Source organism: Vicugna pacos, unplaced genomic scaffold (assembly GCF_048564905.1).
Source record: "Vicugna pacos unplaced genomic scaffold, VicPac4 scaffold_20, whole genome shotgun sequence".
NCBI lineage: Eukaryota > Metazoa > Chordata > Mammalia > Artiodactyla > Camelidae > Vicugna > Vicugna pacos.
In genome coordinates this window covers 17,270,105-17,276,345 of record NW_027328741.1, presented here as the reverse complement: position 1 = coordinate 17,276,345, position 6,241 = coordinate 17,270,105, and the positions used below count along the sequence as shown (strand labels likewise).

General features: G+C 34.4%; 1 long non-coding RNA gene across 1 annotated transcript; it reads left to right on the top strand.

Annotated features, from left to right (window-relative positions):
• Positions 1–334: 334 nt before the first annotated feature.
• Positions 335–1,954, top strand: LOC140693829 (uncharacterized). Its single transcript, XR_012069531.1, has 2 exons — positions 335–602; positions 1,674–1,954. It is a non-coding gene; the product is annotated as an uncharacterized lncRNA (long non-coding RNA).
• The last annotated feature ends 4,287 nt before the right edge of the window (positions 1,955–6,241 follow it).

The window sequence follows — 6,241 nt, the reverse complement described above, 5'->3', positions numbered from 1 at the left end:
TAAATGAATGAGAAGTAAACAGTGGCTGAATGTTTCACTTGATTTGCTAGGAGACCAGTCGTTTTGTGATGTCACATCTACTCAGGGTGAGAACCATTATGATGGCCTAGCAGTTTATCTTTACAGGCCTGCTGCAGCATCATTTGAATCTGCAGTGCTCAAAATCCCACAGATTAGAAATGTAGCTGTAGAAAAAGTTATTTAAATGGCAAAAGTTTCATCAGAATTTGAAGATGTGTCCCATAAATATGGATCAACTGGTTCAGTAAACTCCAGTAGATCTCTATTGTGTGAACAAATATTCTCTGATGACTTGGACTTGAAGTCTATGACTGAAGAAAATGCTTTTCAGACTTTGTCTGAAGAATTCTTGATATAAAGAACATTTTACAAATATTGTGTCTCTAAACCAGATGAAGATAATGATTTTTGTTTTCTGGCATTTCCAAGAAAACTCTGGAAAATGCCTGGGAGTGACCAATTTAAATCCATCTTGTGGGATGATAATGGAACTTCCATAGTGATTGATGAAGATGTCTTTAAGAAGGAAGTTTTGGAAAGAAACGCCTCTTTCAGAATATTTGAAACTGGAAGTATGAAAAGTTAAGTTACACAGCTTAAACTTTATGGGTTTAGTAAAGAGTGGCAGAATTTTCAAAGATCTGCTTGTATAGATGTCTTTCTAGCAGAAGAAAAAGTAGTTTCTGTTTTAAGCAAGGTACTCCGATATTTTAGTTACCGCTTGGTAACTTATATATAAAATTTTATTTTGTACACCAATCTATGGTAATGTAAATGTAAAGCAAGATTTTGAAAATTTTATAAAACTACTAAGGCTAAAATACTTTATTTTTTCTAAAAAATTAGGTCAGTGTCTTAAGTAGTCAAGATTATGAGAAACTTTTCTTGCAACCATGAATCTTATCAGAAATCTAAATAAAGTTATTAAAGCTGCTTTTTAAAAGTGGCATTCACAGTTACTGCAAATGCTAACCCTTAAATTTGATGACTATACTATTTAAATGTGTATTTTCCAAATAAGGAACTTCAAAATATTGTCAGCAATGTTCACATTTTGATAATATTATCTTTGCATTGTAAACTTGAAATCTGAGATTTTATAGGTTAGGCTTATTGTAGTCTTGTATTTTGGTTTAAATTTTACTAAAATCTTTCTCCTTTGGGTCTAGCTGCAGTTCTATCATTATCCAAATTTTAAACTAGTTTGTCCCTAGCTTTTAGTGAGAATTAAAAGAAGAGTTGGGATTAAAAATGCCCCTCTGATATCTTCATTGGCTGAAGAATTCAAGAAGAAGCACATTTAAGCAGGGGATTATGTGGATAATCATAACTCTGGTTTTGTGACTGACACTAGTGCAGAAAATGCATTTTTGCCTTCTGCATATTTAAACATACCTCTAATAATAAAGCCCTCTACTAGCCACATAATTGGTGATACAACTACCCGGATCAGAGGTAATTTTTCTCCTCCATCATCAATGTCAGTTAGACCACCAGAACAAATTGCTGTGGATCAACGTGCTATTTTAAATCAGTTGACCACTGTCCACGGGCACTCCCAAAGCAGCTACACTGAAGCAAATGGCCATGTTGTGAACTTCATTACAGCTACAACTTCTACTTCTCAGTACAGCATCTTGTCTCCCACACAGAGCAATTATTTTGGACAGATGTTGGAGCCTTCTACTTTTCCAAATAGATATCACAACATATCTGCCAATGAAGGTCGATTTTCTCAGCTTCAACCAGGGAGCAACACACGGTTTCCAGTGCCAGTGATAGCTGATATATCAGCTAACTCTCCTTCAAGGCCAACTCATCAGCCATCTTCAGCTTATGGACGTCAATCAAATTACAACTGATCTACCATAGGACTACCAGATTATGCAGGATAACAAAGATTAAAATTGATGTTGGCAAATGTCGACAAATATCTGCAATTTTCTTATTTGAAAAATAAACATAGATGTGTATCTGTATTTTCCTTATTTATTTTAAATAGAGTTAAGAGTTAAATGGGAGACTAAGTTACCATTTAAACACAAAAATAGATATTTGATATGATCATTTGATGGAAAAATATGGGAGTAAATTTAAATAATTTCTTGTAAGGAAGAAGAAGTAATGGAAGAATTTGGAAAAAGACTAAAACATGGAGAGAGGGAAAATTACTAAGTGGTTTCTGGTTCATCCTGGAAAGAATTAAAAGTGTTAAGTTAGGATAGGTTGGAACTGGAAATAAATGCAGGAACTGGCCCAGGTATCATGATCTCTCTTATGTCATCCCTGGAATCATAAAGCTCACATGATGTAGTCTCAGATGGCACATTCAGCATGTGGTACAATTTAAGAAGTAATTTTATCTATGGTCTTCTTTGTGCTGTTCTCAAAGCATTCCAGTTGGTGCTTTAATTTCCTGCCCTCAAGATTCTACACTATATTTTCTAGTCAATACTTTATTTTGCTTTTATGTTCCAGCCAAATACATTCTTACGTCCTCAGGGTGGCACTTAATTCCTTAAAAACTCTTAGCCCACAAACTTAACTCTGTTTAGTCATTTATTTATAAATCTGGCAACTGACTACCTTGGCATATCCTTACATTTCACTGTATATAGAGATACATCCAGGCAAATGCTTGTCAACAATTTAAGTTGCAAACCCAACACTTTGGCTCCAGCTCATCCTTGGAATTTCGGTGTCCTCCTTTTACCTACTTACACTTTCCCAGTGTCAGCACAGAAACCACCTCCTCCAGATATTTTCTGTCTATTCCCCATTCCTTGTCTAACTTGGATACCAGCACAGTAAGCAAAGCACATGCCACCTGATGCATTTTAGTATTTAGTGAATGAAAAATACATGTTGACTTTAAGCAAAATCTACTTTCCTGAAACAACAAAACTCTCATGGTTTTCAAAATATTTCGTTATGGTCTTTACTCTTCACCACAATGTAGCTCGTTTCATAGCCCAAATACTAGTCATTCAAGACAGTAATTGGAGGCAGGTCCAGGAGACAAAGTATGAGTTTCTTTTTAATTCATGCCTCCAGAGGACTAAAGCATTCCATTCTCATTTGTTGGGTTTTTTCCTGTCTCTTCATCACCCACCCACCCCAAAATAGCTGAATTTCTTCCCCATACCAATTACTATCCTGACTTCTATTTAATTTACTTCTTAGAATCAGAGCTTTGTACAGAAGAGACAGTGCCATTGCAAACCTTTAATGAACGTTTGTACAACCCACAAAACCTTCCCCCTTCTAACCTTTACCAAGGGAGTATCTAATAGGTACTAGACCCTTGTATGTGGTGGTCATATTCAGTAACAAAATTGCAATCTTATATGTGAGGACTAGAAGGAGGTGAGGGTTGTGGAATTAAAAATTTGTTCAACTGCAAGAATACCAAATTTCTGCAGATATTAGGAAATATGAAATATTCATGGAAGATTTGACAATTTCCCATTAATTTAAAATAAAATGTGAAGCATTTTCAGAATGTGAAATGCACTGAAATGCTGGAAAAATTGTAGGCAATGTCAGGGAGCCTTAGGCTTCTGCTCACAATCATGCTGCCAGTGCCAGCTGATAATAATTGAATGGCACTTTGAGTCCTGAAAAATGTGTCATCAGTTGTGAAGAAAGCCTTTGATAATATGGAGAATGGGCAAATGGGCCAGGGTAATCTCTAGCAATATCCCAGCAATATGACCTTTACCAAGAGAAGAAAAGAGCCCACTTGCAGCAGGAGAACTGTGTCTGGACAGCAGTGGTTGTTCCTACAACAGAAACATCAAACTTTTATATTTGTCAGCTCAAATCTGATGGTGGCTATGTTGTTGCTTACATTAGCATTCTGGGGCTCAGATGGATTGATTCAATAGTTAGTTTCCAGCTCTCTTATCAGTCAATGGGTCTTACCATGATCATCTTAACAGGGTTCTATACTGATAAGTCAAAAGTTACAGTTTACTTTCAAAATTAGAAATTCTAAAGAAGAATTTTGTTTGTTTGTCCATCTGTGGTTTTCTACCAGGGAAATCTAGACTATTGGCAAAATTACAAAAGTGGGGTTGTGCTTTGAAAATTATTATGAGATCGGCCGACTGAATTCTTCCCACTAAATACTGCAAATCTGTCTACCACTCTGTGTGTGTGAAGATGGATTGTTAAGCAGTAACTTTTTCTTAGCTGAGTAATCAGTGAATTATTCCTCTGCATCTGGCAGTATCTCTGTGAATTAAGAGTTCCATTGAGCCACCAGAATTTCTTCCGATCAGGGAGAGGTAGATTATATTTCTCCCAGTATAAAATTTGTTACCTGTTCGTTGAATCCCGAACTGATGCTAGGGCCAGGCCACTGAACCCTTGAATTGGACTGAAGCATATACATACTCCAGTCCCCAGAGCCCAGCACAGGACTGTGTCTCTTATTAATTTAAGTATATATCCAAGTTTTTTTCTTTTAATTCTCATTGTTGACATAACTTATTTTGTCTTTGAACACCCGTTGACTAATTTATAGAGACTGAACAACTGACTTATTCCTGTTCAACTACAAATTGCAATAACCTTTCTTTCCTTGGACTACCTGGAATAGAGTAAGTGTAGTCATCATTTTGAAAGCAGTCCTCAGTCCTAATAATGCAGAATCTTTACACATCTTTGCCCAGCACTTGAGCAAGAATGTTTGTTTTGGATCTCTGGCATTATTCACACATCCCCTAATTAAACCATGAGAAAACACCACATTTTTATCCAAAATCAAGTCTTTGTCAATATTGCATTCCCATTGCAAAACAGTTAAGAATTGTAGGATTTCTGAGATTTTACCTTGCTGAGATTTTTAGCAACCTAGCATGATCATTTCTTACAGATGTTGTCAGGGAGATGAGACCATCATTCAGAGACAGTGAACTTTATCTCTCACAGCAAGAGCAGCCATTATTAAATTTGTATCTATTCCCTAATCTCAGATGAATACACAGAGTGAAATTTTGATGCCTTCAGAAACAGTGGGCTGTTAACATGAAGAAAGTTTAAGGCATGGTAAAACACTAATTTTAATATTATCTTTATGAATAATTTATTAGAATCACTTATTTTTTAGTATCTTTACCTAGGATAACTATATCATGACTCAAGTTTACTTGCTGCATAAACAATCATGAGAAATGACATGGGAAATAATTACCATTGACTTTCCATTTTTCCTTCAGCTTTTATTGATATATAACTGGCAAAAAACATTGTGAGAGTTTAGGTGCACAGGATAGTGATTTGATTTACAAATATCATGAAATAAATATCATAGCAATTTTAGGGAGTATTCATTATCTCATTTAGATACAATTTTAAAGAAATACAATTTGTCTTTTGGTTGTGATGAGAAAACATATGGTCTAATCTCTTAGCAACATTCATATAGAACATAGAACAGTATTAATTGTAATTTTCATGTTACTACGGGGCATCCCCATAACAGGTTTATTTTACTACTGGATGTTTGTAGTTTTTGAGTGCATTAATTAAATTCTCCTTTCCCAACCCCTGCCTCTGTTAACTACAAATGTAATCTTTTTTCTATAAGTATGTTTCTTTGTTTTTGAAGTGTACATTAATGTATAACACTGTGTTAGTTTCTCTTACACAACATACTCTTTTCTATATTTAATATGTTTCAAACTGATCAGAAGAATAAATCTAGTTATGATATGTTGCTATCTAAAGATATTTCATAGTTATTGACTATTCCCCATAGAGTACATTTTTTTCACTGACTCATTTAGTTTGCAAATTGAAAATTTTCTCTCTTAATTTTCCTCAACTATTTCTTTTTCTTCACCACATTTCCTTCCTTTTTTTGAACGAACTCTTTTTTTCTTTATGTGTAACTCCTTTTCTGTTTTGTTGTGTTCATTTGTTTTAAATTCCAATTATGAGTAAAACAATTCAGCATTTGTCATTCTCTACCTGAATTATTTCACTTTGCATATAACCCTCTTAGTCTACCAATTTGTTGCAAATGACAAGAAATTATTCATTTTAGATCTGAGTGATACCCCATTGTATTTTTATGTGTGTTTGTACATAATAATAAATATACATATATATATATATTTAGTGTGTGTGTATATATATATAGATAAATCTTTAGTTAATAGATGGGTCAATATATATACTATAAACACATATCTTCTTTATCCATCATCTATTG